This window comes from Pristiophorus japonicus, chromosome 2, assembly GCF_044704955.1.
Source record: "Pristiophorus japonicus isolate sPriJap1 chromosome 2, sPriJap1.hap1, whole genome shotgun sequence".
Lineage (NCBI taxonomy): Eukaryota > Metazoa > Chordata > Chondrichthyes > Pristiophoridae > Pristiophorus > Pristiophorus japonicus.
Window position 1 is genome coordinate 325828233 of NC_091978.1, and position 15457 is coordinate 325843689.

The window sequence follows — 15457 nt, forward strand, 5'->3', positions numbered from 1 at the left end:
CCTTTCACAGCCCCATGAGTGGCTAGGAGGTGCTGCTCACAGTTGGAGTATCCCTTCTCCATGTCCGTGAACATCCTGGAGGAGTAGACCACTGGCCTCAGCGGGCCGTGCCACTCATGGAGCAGTACTGTACTCAGGCAGTTCCCACTGGCTGCTACCTCCAGGAAAAATTCTTTACCCCCGTCGATGGTCCCTAGAGCTGGCGCGGTCTGCAGATCTTTCTTGAGTTGGATAAATGCTGAATCGCAAACATTGTCCCATTCCCTCTCCACTCCCTTGTGTAGGAGTCGGAGCAGAGGGGCTGCGGTGGCTGCATAATCCTCAATGAAATCTCTGCAGTACCCGGTTAGCCCTAGAAAAGATCTTACTTCTGTAACTGTGTTGGGGGCTGGTAACCTCTGCACTGCTTCCCTTCTAGCTTTGTCAATGGCCCTTTCCCCAGCGCACACAGCCAGTCGCAGGAATTTTACTTCCTTCTTGGGTTTATTTTAAACCCTTCTTCTTTCAGCAGCTCCAGCAGTTCAGCCAACAATGGGCCATGCTCCTCCCCCTCATCGGTGAACAGGAGCAGGTCATCCACATACTGTACTAACTGCTGGGGTCTGCTGAAGCTCTTTAAACAGTTGGCCGTACACTGGTGGAAAATACTGGGACTGTTGTGGAAGCCCTGAGGGAGACAGTTCCAAGTGTATTGCTGTCCCTTAAAGGTAAACGCAAACTTGTACTGGTCTTCCCTTCTTAAAGGTATGGACCAGAACCCGTTGGAAATATCCAGCACCATGAAGGTGGTCGCGGAGGCTGGGATACTTCCAATGAGGTCGGCAACGGCAGCAACGGTGGGTGCACAGGCGGGGATGTTACGGTTGAGTATTCGATAGTCCACCATGGCTCTCCAGGAGATGTCCGGTTTATAACCAGCCACAATGGAGAGTTCACATGGGTAGCTATTGGTCTCAATACCCCCTGTTTAACCAAAGACCCAAGGCTATTTCCATGCCTGCCACCGCCTCCCTGGAGAAGTTAGACTGTTTCTGTGATCGGGTCATGGGATCCCCATCTATGCTAACTTCGAGGCCGTTTATTCTTCCATAGTCGTGTTTGTGAGTGGCAAAAGCTGCAAGGTTTGCCCTCACATACTCTTGGTACTCTATTGGAGTGTTACTTACCACTGATTCAAGGTCGTAACCCTCCTTTGGTTTCATGGTGCACACCATCCCTTTACCCTGTTTTTCTGGGATAACCATCACCTCACTCTCCTGTCCCGTGCAGACTGACCAGCAAAGACAGTGGTTTCTTAAATTCACTAGGATCCTGTGGCCTAGGATGAAGTCAGCCCCCAGGATCCCTCTCCCTTCCTGTTCCCACTTCATCAGGACACAAGTTCACTTAGTGTGGAGTGTGCGTAAACGAATGGAGAGTGAAACAGAGAATGAGCCAGTCTGCTCCGTGCCTGTGAAACCCACCAAGCTGTAGGGGACCCCGCTTGACAGAGTGAGGCAGTGGGGTTAGCTGCATAGACCAAGGGTACATGAAGCACCAGTATCCAGCAGGTAAGTCCCTTTCACCTTTTCCACTTCCATCTGAACAGTCGGTCTCCCCCACGCATCATACTCGAGGGACCACAGGTGGACAGGTTGTGCCTGTCCTAGTCACGGTTTTGGTTGGGATGGGGCAGATGGGGTTTCGGTACTGGTGGCGGTGGCTAACCTCCCAGGGCCATCTAGCATTGTAAAGAGCGCAGCTAGGAAGGTATCAAACGAGTGGGGAGGGGCTGGCTTCTCGGTCTCGGTCTTTTGGGCACGGGTTGGAGAACTCTTCCCTATGCTACTCTTCCATGGATTTCTACAATCCTTTCTCCAATGCCCACTCTTTCCGCACCTGAAGCAGGTACGTTTTGTATCGGAGGAGTTGCCCCCCTCGTGGCGCCATTCCCTCTTATCCTGACTAGGCCTGACCTCGTGGACCCTTCACTTGGGTGGGTGCTCTTCCGTCCCCCGGCCATTCCGGTAGGCTAGGCTCAGTTGCCTGACCACTCCCTGTTCGGTGGCCTGGGGATCTCTTGGGTCAAACCAGGCCTCAGCCTTGGTTTTTATTCGGGTTAAGCTGTTTTCTACCAGGCTTCAGTGATTTCGGTCAAGGTCCCCTGCACAGGTGCTCTGGTACACAGGCCACAGCCCGTCTGCGAAGGCCTGTGGGGTTTCCCCTGTGAGCTGCACTGTTTTCTCTACTCTGGAGAAGGGACTCCTGTCATTATAGCCCATGGCTTCTAAAATGTCTTCCTGGACGGTGGCAAATGCTCTCTGTCCCCTTTTGCTCTCAGTAGAGAGGGACTGGTACAGCTTGCCATCCAGGGATAGGAGGAGCATCTTTGCTATCTCGACATCATCGCACCCATTAATATCCCCTGCCTGTTCCACTTCAATAAAGTGAACTGAGGGGTCTCCTTTTGGAGTTAGCTTTTCCAGGTGACTTATCATAGCCCTAAGCTGTTAGGGAGTGTGGGGGACCACAAACTGACTTTCCAGGAGCCCTTGGCCCCCGGCACTGGTGGGCGGGCCAAACTTCTGTTGCCGGACCGGGCACATTGGCCCTGGTTTTGTCTCTTCCTGTTCTGGCTCGTCTACCCCTCCTCCCTGTTGCCAAGCCAAGCTGAAACTTGGCACCACAGGGGGTGGTGGTTCACTATCCCTGTCCGCCCCGCAACTCGTTCGCCGCTCCTGCTGCTGAACCGGTGTAGTCACCTGTGCCACAGGTGGTGGCTGAACAGTTTCTTCCTTCTCTTCCAGTTTTACCTGGGCCGTATCCGGGTTTATTAGGCATACCATGCCTTTTGCCTTAGACAGAGCAAGGTTTAAACTTTTGATTTATTGCTGGCAGGGACCGTGGTTTACTGACTCAAACCCGTTAGAGCTAGCTACTTTATATGCTGCCTGCACAACTCTTAAGTTTTCCTCCAGCTCTTGTAGGGTGAGGTGAATGCTTTCCTCTCGCAGTATCTTTTCATTATTTTTAGCCTCGGTAACTTCACATTGAAAATAGCCTGTCTGATTTTAAACCTTTCCATTAGCTGGGTCTTTCCCTGTTTTAGCTTACAGAGTTCTCCCCATAACCTTTCTTCTACCATAGCCCTTTCCTGTGATGTCTCTGCGCATTCCAATAACTCTGCCTGTAGTGACTCAACAGTGTTGTCTAGGAGTTGGACCTGTTGCTGTAGACAGACCAACCAAATTGCCTTCTCTACTGATTCTTTATGGTCCTTGTTTGCTGTCCACTGGGCTGCAGCATCAACTGGATGCTCAGCGCGCAATAGACCAAGCACCCATTCTTTAGTGACATTGACCTTCTTATACACACAGGAGGAAATCCTCTCTTCCATCTTGGTTCTTTCTCCCAAGCCAGCACTCTGTGCAGCACACCCCTTATACCAGAGTCCTGCTGCAGTCGCAATTTTGTAATGAGTGGTCCCGGGGGTCTGACCTACTTGAGCGGATCGAATCGCTCCCACTCCCTTGGGTTCTGGATTTATTTTGGGGGTGTGATAAAATGCAAAAGACCACTGGTTTGGTGCAAAAGAACTTTGATTTTATTAAGGATAAGAAAATACAATGTCACACCTATAATTACACTAATAAAGAACAGTACATCACACATTCAAAGGGATTGCAGTGAAAATTACACGTCCCACCTCCCAAATTCCTAATATTAGTTAGGTTCGACTCCAGGGCAGACAGGGACTATGCTTACCAATCCTTTCTGGTCAGTTAGCGGTAGTTCGCGATTTCGGGGTTCGTTGGATTCTGTAGGTTCTGCTTGCCATACCCCGAACGTCGGAGAGGATGTCTTACTGCGCAATCTTCAGTTGGGTTGAGTCAGCTGATGCGGTAGGGCGCGTTTTGGATTTGTGGGGTAAGTACCTGCTTTCCTACGTTAGAAATAGGTTCAAAGTCTCTTTAGGTAATGTTTTCACCTGTTGATAGTCAGGACTTAGATTGTAGAGTGGAAACTTTCGATTCTTTGGTTTCTTCCTTATGGAGTTTCGTTTTGAAATTGGTCGATCGCGGTGATTTTTCGGTGGTACCACACTGGCTGTGGTTGGTTGCTGCAGCGATGGTGATGTTCTTCCTTCCCTTTTTAATTTCAGGATGTCGAGGCTGGAGAAGTTAGTTTACAACTGTCGCGTTGGTTTCTCTCCTTTCTTGATGGCATAGGCGTAATATGGCATACCCTTTGTTAAAACTGGGGCCAGTTATACTGTCGAAGCTGTCCTAATCGTCACACCAAATCAGACCAAAATTCTTTGTTTAATTTTGGCGGGGTGGACATTTTTTGTAATATTGTGACAGGCTCGTTAAAAGTTAATATGTCTCGGGTGGGTTGATCTTCTAAATCTGTTTCTTGATGGAAATATTAGCTTGGTAATCGCAATGTTCTTTGTGCTTGATTTTTGCATGCAGGCTGGAGTGGGCCTTTTGTTTTTATGTATAGGCTGAAAATGGCTTTGCAGGTTCAGGTTGATGACTGGCCATTTCTGAGTTCATTGTTGCAATAGTAATGTCTCTTGTGAAGAAGGGTTTTCGAGTATCCATTTTCCAGACACTTTACTTTAGTCTCAATGCCCCTGACAGTTTCAATAATCAAACTGGCTTCCTTAATTCTCTAGACCTGCCCACAGACTTAATTTGTCTTGTAGAATCCCAAATTCGATTAAAGTTTGTAGTTTCTTTCATGAGCATTTTAGGACTTCAAACTTTCTGGTAGATAGTTCCAAATTAAATTTCCTTTCCAATGAGTGCAAACACTGGTGGGGTTTCCCACGAATTTTGTCCTTCTCTTAAACACCTGTGATGTGTTGTTCTATGGGGTCAGCTGCGTACTCCAGCAAGCCAATGAGTCAGGCAAACTACAACCAGCTGCATACGCGTCTCAAAGCCTGTCCAAGGCGGAAAGAGCACACAGCATGGTAGAGAAAGAGGTTTTAGCATGTGTTCATGGGGTAAATAAAAATGCACCAGTACGTGTTTGGGCTTCGCTTCGAGCTGGAAACCGATCACAAGCTGCTTATCTCGTTGTTCTTGGAACATAAAGGAATCAATACCAACACGTCGTCCTGCATCCAGAGGTGGGCACTGACCTTATCAGCCTATGATTATGTCATTCACCATAGACCAGGCACCGACAACTGCGCTGATGCATTGAGCCAGTTACCGTTGCCCACACCGGAGGTGGAAACGTCAATGCCCGCAGAGATACTCATGGTCATGGATGTCTTTGAGAGTGAAGGGTCGCCTGTCACTGCTCAACAAGTTAAGACCTGGACCAGCCAGGATCCGACGCTATCGGTTGTAAAGTTGTGTTCTTAACGGGGACTGGTTGACCATCCCCAAGGAGATGGGTGATGAAACCACACCGTACAGCCATTGCAAAGATGAGCTTTCCATCCAGTCTGACTGTTTACTGTAAGGTAATCGTGTTGTAATGCCCAAGAAAGGCATGGCGAGATTTGTACGGGAGTTACATAGTACGCATTCCGATATTGTCATGATGAAGACCATCGCCATGTCCCATGTTTGGTGGCCTGGCATTGACTCGGACTTAGAGTCATGCATGCATCAGTGCAGCACTTGCATGCAGTTAAGCAATGCCCCAAAGGAAGCTCCGCTCAGTCTGTGGTCATGGCCATCCAAACCGTGGCCGAAAATCCACATCTACTTTGCGGGCCACTTCCTCGGTGAAATGTTTTTTGTGGTGGTGGATGCATACTCCAAATGGATAGAATGTGTGATCATGTCATCCAGCACTTCCACTGCCACCATTGAGAATCTGAGAGCCATGTTTGCCACACATGGTCTGTCAGACATCGTTGTCAGCGACAACGGACCATGTTTCATGAGCCTGGAGTTTCAAGAGTTCATGAAACACAACAGCATAAAACACGTGAGGTCAGCCCTGTTCAAACCCATGTCCAATGGTCAAGCAGAGCGAGCAGTTCAAACCATCAAGCAGAGCCTCAAACGTATAACTCACGGTTCCTTGTAGACATGCCTGTCACACATACTGCTCAATTACAGGACAAGGCCACACATGCTCACCGGGGTCCCGCCTGTGGAGCTATTGATGAAGAGAGGCTTCAAAACCAGGCTCTCACTATTCCATCCTGACCTTAACGATCATGTTGAAACCCGACGTCAGCGCCAGCAGTGGTATAATGACCAGGCCGCAGTGTCATGTGACATATCTGTAAATGGCCCAGTGTATGTACTTAACCATGGTCAAGGGCCAAAATGGCTCCCGGGCAATGTTACGGATAAGGAGGGTAACCGGGTGTATATGGTTAAACTCAAGAATGGGCAGATGTGCAGGAAACACATTGATCAAATCAAGCTCAGACACACTGACGAACCGGAACAGTTGGAAGAAGACAGCGCGAGCTTAGACGACCAACTAACTCACGTCCAGCCATCAGAAGAACCCACTGTGGTCAACGCCCAGCCCGAAGTCGTGAGAGACTCGGAAAGCACTGGGATTGTACTGAGCCGGTCAACCAAGGAACGAAGGGCTCCGGACTGTCCGAACTTGTAATATGAACTTGTGCCAAGAACTGGGGGGGAATGATGTAATGTATGTACATAAGTTCTGCCCACCACCAGGGGGCACTATTGTCAGAGGTGCTAGGGTCATAGGTACACTCATGCTGGGCCCAGTATATAACCTGAACTTCACCTTTGTATCTTCACTTCTGGAAGCTGTAAGGGGTGATGTGTGGGGTCAGGTTCACCTCTGACCTTCTGAGCGGTTCGAATCGCTCCCACTCCCTAGGTTCTAGACTTTGGATTTATTTGGTGGATGTGACAAAGTGCAAGAGTCAACTGTTTTGGTACAAAGAACTTCGATTTTATTATAGACAAGAAAAGTACAATGTCAAGCTTGAAAAAACTAGAATAAAAATATTTCACCACACATTCAAAAGGGGTTACCAAAAATAATACACCTCCCACCTCCCAATGCCGAACTCTGACTAGGTTAAACTCCAGGGCAAACAGGGATTATGCTCACCAATCCTTTATTATCCGTTGGCGGTGGTTCACGATTTCGGGGTTCGCTGGACTCTGTAGGTTTTGCTTGCCATACCCCGAACATCGTAGAGGACTTCTGATTGCGTAGTCTTTAGTTGGGTGGCGTCCAGTGATGTGGCAGGGTGTGTATTGGACTTATGGGGTGAGTACCCACTTTCTTCATTAGAAATAGGTTTTAAATCTTTTTAGGTAATGTTTCACCTTTGGTAGCTAGGACTAGATTGTAGAGTGGAAACTTTCGAATCTTCGGTTTCTTCTTGAGGAGTTTTGGTTTCAGAATTGGTCGATCACGGTGCTTTCGATGTTACCACATTGGCTGTGGTCAGTTGTTGCCGCGATGGCGATATCTGAAGTTACTGGGAGCTGCTTTCTACCATGATGATGTTCTTCTTCCGGTAGTAGGGCAGTGTGGCACAGGAATGTCGTCGAGGTTGGAGATGTTGGTGCTCAGAAGAGCTGCATAAACTGTTGTGGTGGTCTTTCTCCATCCTTCCCCTCTTCGAATAGGTGAATGCCTGCTTGCTCTCTTGCCTCCTTTTTCCCGTTAAAAACTGGGCCCCTGTTATACTTTTGGAGCCATTCTAATCTACACGCCAAATCAGTCCTGATTCTTTGCTTTAATTTTGGCTGGCTCAATATCTCTTTGTCATATTTTGGCGGGCCCCTTAAGGATAACCTGTCTCAGATGTGCTGATCGTTTTGAATTTGTTTCTCGATCAGGGAAACTTAGCTTCGGTATTTGCAATGTCTGTTCTAGAGTATAGAAATGTTTTTGTGAGATTACTACAGCTTCGAGCAGAGCGGTAAGATGCTCGGGTAGAGGGGGAATTTCATAGCCAAAATGTATAACATAATCTTGCAGATTTGTGATGTTTTCTCTCACTTTGAGGTGGACAGTGGAGGGTTCAGGAATGGGGACAATCCGTTCCTGGGCCACTTGAACTTCTGCCTCGGGTTTAAAGTAAAAACTGCTGTCACTGACCAGACACCAGAAGTGTTGTCCATGCTGCCAGTGGGGCGCACTGGTGCTGACGCAATATGTCCTACCCCCTATGTATGCTACCTGTGGGGGAACATGGTCTTGTGTCATTACCTGGTACAGTTGATAGGCTGTGCGCCAGCTGCTTTAAACCCGCACTGTGGTTTCGATTAGGCGTTCAAGTGCTGGTGACACAGTATTATGTGTGCACCCTGGTCCCGGCACTCGGAGAGGTCAGTACCTGTAATAGCGTGCTCCCACTTTATGACATACGGTAGGACCGCTGTGAAACGAATGTTTGCACCTCCTTGAATGACTCCAATGTTCTCCACCCTGTATACCGGTGCGGGTCGGGCTGTCCCACCCATGACCGGCATCCTTAGTACTATCCCATGCTGGTGTGATTAGAATGCCCGCAATCTACTGGGACAGGGTAGGCTTCAGAAGCTAGACGGAGCTGGCACGGGCTTAGTGAATTATTGTATGGGTGGAGGGCTGCGAGGTGCTTGTTGCTGATCCAGGAGTGGACTAAACCTTGTTTTAAATTCTCAAGGTTGTTGCAGCCCTCGCCCAACAACCATGCCCCATACAGCACACACACCTCATTCTGTGCAGCCTGGTCTGAAGCATTCATTGTGTACATGTTTTTATGCTCAGCCATGATTTCCTTTAACTGGACTGTCATAGCCTGGTTCTCGTGTAGCTTTGAGCCCACTACTATGTTTTCCTCTTTTAGGATCTTTCTCAGTTGGTTCTTTAGACCATTTATCTGTGTTTGCAGTTCTATATCATCTAGGCTATTTATCACAGAGGATCCTGTATTGTATGCAGTAAAAATGTTGTTCAAGGTTCCCCTTCTCGGTCTACCCGTGCCCATGGTATCCCTAGCATATAGGGTGTATAGATCTGCTTTGTCTACATTGCCAAAGTCTAACTCGTAAAATTTCTTGAAGAATTCTCTAAGTAGGGCCTGGTATAGCTGTCTGTTTCCTTCGGGCACCATGCAGGTAAGTGCACCTCGGTAAGTTTAAAAATAAAGAAGCTACTGCATAGTGTACCCGCTGGTATAACACCTTTTCGGTCGGTACCAATACTAATCCGTTCCCTTGTCCCTTGGTGGTGGTAGGAGACCTCTCGATTATTGTTCGCATTGGCGGGGTCGTGGGCAGGGGTTTCGTAATGCGTGCTATAAGTTCAGTGGAGTTAATTGGGAGTGGGGAGTGTGGGACTGCACACCTGTGTAGGCTGGAATCCCAACCCATCCCTTCCCCATCATCTTGCCATTGCCTGGCGAAGGCGATTGATATGCCTGCGGGACAGATCTTCTCTGACCCCGACATGCAGGTGTAAATTCCCTGTTCAGACTCCCACCACTTGTTCCAACACACCTTCACTCCTCCACGTGTCCCGTGATGGTACGGTATGTATCCTTACCGAGTCTTTTCCAGTCAGATTCCTGATCCCCCGCGTCCTTGCTCAGCTTCCTGAGCCACCACCATCTACCCGGGGGAATCTGCCCTTTACAAGTCAAACACACACGTTTTCCCTCTGTAACACTGACCCGCGCAGCAACGACCCGTATCCTGAGGCATGAAACGGATACAGGTAAACCCTTCCTGGCTGGAGTAGCGAGTGGAATTAGACTCCAGCCACCCTGGCCACCTCCCTTCGTGGGCATAAACGGCGAGCTCTTCCACACCTGGTGTGCTACCCTCTGCAGTCACGGTCGGTGCTCTCTCTCCCGAGCACCCATAGATGAGGGATTCTTCCACGGCTCCTTGGTCACCGGTGCTCATCCTTATCAAGGCGAGCAGGAACAGGACCCTTTTCATGTTGTTCTCCTTCCTGTAGGGACACATAAAACAGATTATTCTGCCTTGAGGAAAGCTCTCTGGCTTGACAAAAGGTGATCGAGTTCCAATTTGGGCTTATTTCATGTCGGAAAAATACAATAGAGTGTTTAATCAACTGGCTGTCTTTCTCAGTTCCCGTAGGAATTGATGTCTGTATACAACTTTTGTCTCATCTTACTCTTATCATTCTTGTAGTGCCTCTTTTGTTGTATATGGCGAAAGAATCAGACTGAACACTGTGAGCTCAAAGTAAACTGTGACCTTCGTCTTTTATTGCAGGTCTCCAGCCTGTGAGGCCTCCTTAAATGCCTGTGCTCCCAAGGGATTTTGGGATCCCTTGGGACTCCAGGGGATGAGCCCGCTGGTGGTTGTATAGAGTAAATAGAAGTCCACATATATAACAATACCCCCCCCCAAGTCAATAATGTAACTATTTACAATGTGAGTCGATCTGGGGCCCTTCTTGCCCTGGTTGATCATCTCGGTGTGAAAGCTGGTGTTGTTGAATCATTTGTTGGGCCCTCGCTGGGCTACTTTGCAGCTGGCCTTGCTGGGCTGCCTGGTGTGTTGGGCCCTGCAGCGCTGCTGTGGATGATGGGTTCTGCTTCGTGGTCAACCGTGGTGCCGCTTGCGACTGGGGTGTGTGTTGGGGAATCAAAAAAGGTAGGGTCCAAGCTGAGATGCTCAGGATAGTCCGTGAATCTGAGTTTGATTTGGTCCGAGTGTTTCCGGTGAATTAGTCCATTTGAAAGTTTGACCCTAAACACCCTGATCCCCTCTTTGGCCATGACAGTGCCAGGAAGCCACTTGGGACCTTGTCCATAATTTAATACAAATACAGGATCATTGACTTCAATCTCGCATGACACATTTGCGCTATCATGGTATGCACTTTGTTGAAGCCGCCTGCTCTCTATCTGTTCATGTAGATCAGGGTGAACTAACGAGAGCCTTGTCTTAAGTGCTCCTTTCATGAGCAGTTCAGCAGTTGGGATCCCAGTGAGTGAGTGGGGTCTCGTGCGGTTGCTAAGCAGGACTCGGGATAGGCGAGTCTGCAGTGAGCCTTCAGTTACCCTCTTCAAGTCTTGCTTGATGGTTTGCACTGCTCTCTCTGCCTGACCATTGGATGCTGGTTTAAACAGGGCAGATGTGACATGTTTGATCCCGTTACGCGTCATGAATTCTTTGAACTCAGCACTGGTAAAACATGGTCAGTTGTCGCTCACCAGAACATCGGTTAAGCTGTGTATGGCAAACATGGCCCGCAGGCTTTCAGTAGTGGCAGCGGACGTGCTAGCCAACATTATCTCAAATTCAATCCACTTGGAGTACGCGTCTACAACCACAAGGAACATTTTACCCAAGGATGGGCCTGCATAGTCGATGTGTAACTAGACCACAGTTTGGAGGGCCAAGACCATAAACTTAGCGGCGCCTCCCTGGGTACATTGCTTAACTGCGAGCATGTATTACATCTGTGAATGCAGGACTCGAAGTCCGCATCGATACCGGGCCACCACACGTGGATCTGGCTATCGCTTTCATCATTACGATGCCTGGGTGGATACTGTGGAGGTCATTGATGAAGGTGTCTCTGCCCTTCTTGGGGACCACTACTCGATTGCCCCAAGAAGGCGGTCTGCCTGTATAGACATTTCATCTTTGCACCGCTAGAATGGCTTTATCTCTTCCTGTATTTCCACTGGGGTACTGGACCAGCTCCCGTGAAGCACACAGCTTTTGACTAGAGATAATAAGAGGTCCTTGCTTGTCCAGGTTTTGATCTGTCGGACAGTGACGGGTGATTGCTCACTATCAAATGTTTCCATAACCATGGTTAGATCTGCGGGCTGCGCCATTTCCATCCCCGTGGTGGACAATGGCAGCCCACTGAGAGCATGGCACAGTTTTCTGTGCCTGGTCTGTGGCGGATGCCGCAGTTGTATACGGACAACGTGAGTGCCCATCTCTGGATGCGGCCGATGCGTTGGAATTTATTCCTTTACTCTCGGAGAACAGGGATACAAGTGGCTTATGGTCAGTTTCCAATTCAAATTTTATCCCAAACAGGTATTGATGCATTCTCTTTACCCCATAGACACACGCTAACGCTTCTTTCTCAATCATGCTGTAGGCTCTCTCAGCCTTAGACAGACTCCAAGATGCATAAGCAACCGGTTGCAGTTTCCAAAATCATTAGTTGCAATACACACCCGATGCCATATAACGAAGCATCACATGCTATACCAAATGCTTACATGGATCATACAACACAAGCAATTTGTTTGAGCATTACAATTTTCTTGCTTTTACAAAGGCACTTTCTTGGCTTTTGCCCCAAACTCATTCACCACCTGTTCGTAGTAAGACATGTCGTGGTTCTAGCAATGTGCTGAGTCCCAGTAAGAAGTTACCAAAGTAGTTCAGGAGTCCCAAAAATGACTGCAGCTCCCTCACGTTCTGGGGCTCGGTGCATTCTCGATTGCCTCCGTCTTCGCGTTTGTGGGCCTGATGCCATCCACCGTAATCCTTCTTCCGAAGAACTCCACTTTAGGTGCCAGGAAAATGCACTTCGAGCGTTTTAACCTGAGCCCCACGCGGTTGGGTCGACTAAGAACCTCCTCCAGGTTCTGCAGGTGCTCGACTGTGTTCCAACCTGTGACCAAGATGTCATCCTGGAAGACCACGGTGTGCGGGACCGACTCCAGGAAACTTTCCATATTTCTCTGGAATATCGTCACCATTGATCGGATTCCAAATGGGCATCTGTTATAAACAAAGAGACCTTTGTGCATGTTGATGCAGGTGAGGGCCTTCGATGATTTCTCCAGTTCCTGCGTTATGTAGGCTGAAGTCAGATCCAGCTTCGTGAATGTCTTTCCTCCCGCCAGCGCTGCAAAGCGGTCGTCGGCCTTTGGTCATGGGTATTGCTCCTGCAGGGAGAAAAGATTGACAGCCACAGATTCTGACGGTGCCGTCCCCCTTGAGGACTGGGACAATAGGACTGGCCCACTCGCTGAACTCGATCGATGAAATGATGCCCTCTAGTTGCAGCCGGTCTAGCTTGATCTCTACCTTTTCTCTCATCATGTACGGTACTGCTCTCGCCTGTGATGGATGGGTCGCGCCCCCGGAATGAGGTGGATCTGCACTTTTGCTCCTTGTAATTTCCCGATGCCTGGTTCGAACAGCGACGGAAATTTGTTTAAGACCTGGGCACACGAAGTGCCATCAGCAGGTGATAGCGCTCGGACGTCGTCCCAGTTCCAACGTATCTTTCCCAGCCAGCTCCTGCCGAGCAGCGTGGGACCATTGCCCGGTACCACCCAGAGTGATAGCTTGTGCACCGCTCCATCGTAGGAGACCTTTATGGTAGCACTGCCAATGACAGGAATCAGTTCTTTCATGTAAGTTCTTAGTTTCGTGCGAACTGGAGTTAAGAATGGTCTTGAGGCCTTGTTGCACCACAACTTTTTGAAAGTCTTTTTGCCCATGATAGACTGGTTCGCCCCTGTGTCCAGCTCCATTGACACCGGGAGTCCATTTAGTTCAACATTCAGCATTATCGGGGGACAATTCATGGTGAATGTGTGCACCCCATGCACTTCTGCCTCCTCAGTCTCAGGCTCTGGTTCATCATGATCCTCCATGGATCTGTCCACCTCTGCAACATAGTGGTTTGCGGGTTTAACAGGCTTTGCAGCTCGCCTGCACACTCATTGGAGGTGTCCCATTGCTCCACAGCCCTTTCAAACATACTCTTTGAATCGGCATGAATGGAAACGATGATCACCCCTGCAGCGCCAACTAGGTGTTAATGGCCTTGCATTCATCACCCTTGATGGTGGACTCTAATTCATCTGCAGATGTGCAGCTGCACATACATGTGACCTGCCCTGTATGTAATGATTCGAAAACAACATCACTTTGTTCACAGTACTTGTAGCAGCACTTGTGTGCTGAGAGATTTGCTTCATATTGTCATTGGTGGCAATGAACGCCTGGGCTATCGCTATGGCCTTACTCAAGGTTGGGGTCTGTAGAGTCAAAAGTTTGCAAAGTATGGTTTCGTGGCCAATGCCAAGGACCAAAAAGTCTCTGAGCATGTGCTCCAAATGTCCTTCAAATTCGCAATGTCCTGCAAGGTGTCTTAGCTCGGCAAAATAACTCGCCATTTCCTGGCCTTCAGACCTTTTGTAGGTGCAGACCGATATCTCGCCATCAGAAAGCTTTCCTTCGAGTTCAAATGCTCTCGGACCAGTGTGCACAAATCATTGTACGATTGCTCTGTGGGTTTCATTGGAGAGAGCAGATTCTTCATGAGGCCATATGTTGGTGCCCCACAGACAGTGAGGAAGATCGCCCTTCGTTTGGCAGCGCTCTCTTTTCCCCATCTAGCTCGTTGGACACGAAGTATTGGTTGAGTCGCTCCACAAAAGTTTCCCAATCATCTCCCTCCGAGAATTTCCCCAGGATGCCCACTGTTCTCTGCATCTTTGGGTTCACTATCTGTATCTCGTCGCCAGTTGTTGAGTATGGAGTAAGAGTCAGACTGAACACTGTGAGCTCAAAGTAAAGTGTGACCTTAGTCTTTTATTGCAGGTCTCCAGAGTGCCTCTCCAACCTGTGAAGCCTCCTTAAATACCTGTGCTCCCAAGGGATTATGGGATCCCTTGGGACTCCAGGGGATGAGCCCTCTGGTGGCTGTACAGAGTAAATACAAGTCCACATATATGACATCTTTTACTGACTACAAGATGGGGTCTTTTCCTTTTCCCAAGAACTATTACCAGTGCTTCCTTTAATAGCTGTACTGGTGGATTCTTCATACTCCAGGATACTACCCAGTCTGTGCGTCTTCTAATAGCTGTACAGGTGGATTCTTTTCCTACCCCCTATTGGCTCTTATACGTCCTCCTCCAAATACTACCAGACCTATGTCACTAATTGGGCACCGGCTGTCATCCGGAGATCCTCCATTACATATTTGTAAAAATGTTTTTATCCTATTTTAATCGTTTCACTACTTCCATACGCGTGGTTTCTTTCAGTCGTGGTGACCCTAACAAAAAGAAAAACCTTAATCCTATGCTACGCTTGATTCTTATCATTCTAATTATGTACATCTGCCACCAGTCTCCAGGCAGCCAGGTTAACTCCTATTCTTCTCCTTTCTTCTCTGGCATCTGGGTTTCCAGTAGCCAGCCTGTACCGCAGGACTTGGAGTGTCCTGACCGGAAGTGGGTCTGAGTCCCACATTATCAGGGGAACGGCCCCTCTGGTACTACTGCACACTGCCCCTTTGGGAGTGGTGGCGAGGTTCATTTCATTACCCGAGGGTTCGAGATAGTCGAGAGCTGTGGGCTGGGGACTCCCGATTGGTGGCTGGTCCACCACTATCTCTTCTGGGGGTCCCTTGTCTCCCAAAACTACCGGCTCGGATCCCTGTTGGCAGGCTGGTCCCTGATCTTAGGTACCCCTTTGCGCCTGGTCCCTCTCCCGGGGCTGAACCACTTAAATTGCGGTGCTGTTGACCACGATGTCTTAGGCCA